The sequence below is a fragment of the Tupaia chinensis genome, unplaced genomic scaffold (assembly GCF_000334495.1).
Source record: "Tupaia chinensis unplaced genomic scaffold, TupChi_1.0 Scaffold144690_1, whole genome shotgun sequence".
Classification (NCBI taxonomy): domain Eukaryota; kingdom Metazoa; phylum Chordata; class Mammalia; order Scandentia; family Tupaiidae; genus Tupaia; species Tupaia belangeri.
Genome location: NW_006204551.1, coordinates 300,983 through 303,342, shown reverse-complemented (window position 1 = coordinate 303,342; position 2,360 = coordinate 300,983).

Sequence of the window (2,360 nt, the reverse complement as noted above, 5' to 3'; positions counted from 1 at the left end):
TCCTGCTTAGCTATGTCTACTTCTCCTTGCATTAAACAATCTCTTTCTGCTACCACCTTTCAGGAGGCTGGAGTCATTTTGTAAGAATTATTATCTCCCTTTATTCAGGCTAACTTCTTCCAGAAATGTCCTTGGATGATAGTGAAAAGAAAAATAAGTTCTCAGTCATCTTTCATTTCCATGAACCTTGGCACCATATCCAGGGAACTGGCGGTAAATATAACACACACACACAAATGTCTCAATTAAGAAAGAAGTCTCAGAGTAAGACAAATCTCCTTGAGATTTAGGACAAGTACAAGGTTGTTATGTTACTCAGATGCATCTTGTAATTTTTAGAATTCATAGAATTTCATAGCATTTTATTCTTAATTAAAACTTACTCATTTATTTGTTCCGAGAGAGAGAGAGAAAGAGCAAAGCAGTGATAAGGTCCTCGCACTGTAATCTGCTCCCTGTCTCAGCTATCCCAGATCACTTGGCACTCACTCTGCTCAGGGAGGTCCCTGTTCACAAACCCAGGACTTTTCCTATGGGGGTCTGGTGTGCTACTACTATGCCATCTCTTGAACCCATTTCTTGGATTTTTAAAAGTTCTTTCTTCTCTTCCTTCATTTGTTCTTCCCTCCCTTCTTTTCCAACTAGAAAAAGAGAGAGTGATAGAAAAACAAACCGCCTCAAAAGGATCTCACATAATGACCCTCTCCCCCCAGTCTTTGAGCAAGCAATGATGACAGATGCACACACACAGTGCACATGGGAATACCTGGGAACTGAATCTGAACCTTCCATATGGCTTCTAGCATTGCAGAACATTGCATTACCACCACACCACTGTAGTTGGGCCAAGGATTTTTAAATAAGAAGGTAAGCAAGTAAGAATGCATGGGAAATGCTGCTGAATATCATGTATGATGTGTAACAAATACTCATTTAAATAGCTATTTCTACCTGAGCTACTGCTGTTCATGACTATATGAGCACAGGGGTCAGTCGTTAGTACAACTTGGTAGGAACCTGGAGTTAAATATCTTGGGAAAGGAATCAATTTGGCAAGAAGTTGATTGAGACAATGATATAAAATGTATTTGAAACAAGTAACAATGGGAAAGGAAAAACTGCAGAAAAAAAATCCACAGTGTGTGTGTGTGTGTGTGTGTGTGTGTGTGTTTGTGTGTGTGTGTGTGTACATGTGTAGACAAGGGGAAAAAGTCTCAGTTTCACATCAAAGGTTTCTAAGCTAAGGCTAATTATCCAATGGTAGTTGCAAAAGTAGACCTGAAAGAATATCATTACATGGTCATCTCTTCTGGTTTAACACTGCCCAAGAAAGTAAAACAATAAAATTAGAATAATTAAAATCAGATCTCTTAGATCTCCCTCCTTGGTTATTTTGTTATTATTTCACTAGCAAAATATTAGAATTAAGTACTTTTTTCTCAAAGTGGTCATGGCTTAATAATCTTTCTGTGCAAATTAAAACCTGGAGAACCTAAAGAAGTAGTGTAACACTTGATAAGGATGGGAACATAGAACATTTGTATTCCTGATGGTATTTGTCACTTTCTGGAGGATATTCATGTAAAAAGAAAAAAGTTCAATGGGATAAGGCACTTACACAGTCTGAAAGACAGAAAACCTACTAGGTCTATATGGCTTTGATTACAGGAATCTTAACACAATCTACAAGCTAGCAATTCTCAAGCTTGTACGTCTTCTGGATTCTCCTATAACTCCAGCTTCCATGATTATATGTCCTTTTGTACAAACTGAGTTCTTTCCTGTTGTTAAGACTAAAGTCCTTGCTTCCTTGCAGGTTCTGCCAACTTTCTTAAAGGCTGCCTGCATTTATCCTGTCATTTGGCCCTCTCCACCTTGAAACAGCAATGGTCATTGAGGATTTATTATACTTGGGATCTTTCTGAATTCCCTTTCTGCTATCAGCCGGGCAAGCTCTCTGCTTTAGAAGCTCTCACTAGATTAAGATAGATCACCTGTATCATGAGGTCGACAGACTTGCAGTTTTAATTATATCTTCAAACTCTCTTTAAAGTTGTATATACATAAGTGCTTGATTGAATAACCAGAGAATAGGACTCTTGGGCTTGTGAATAGTAATTTCCAAGACAAGCACTGGTGAGCCACTGAAAAAACTCTATTTCTAGACCTGAGGAAACTACCAAGGAAAGCTTAAAAATACAATTGTATCCAGTAAATGAAATATTTCAGGTACTAAGGCAGCAAAATATATCTAACAAACATGGTTAATAAATAAATTCATATGAAAAGTATACTAATATCAATATATCTCACACCTGATCAAAGGGGTTTTCTAGGTCCGGCTCATGGCCTGATGTTTT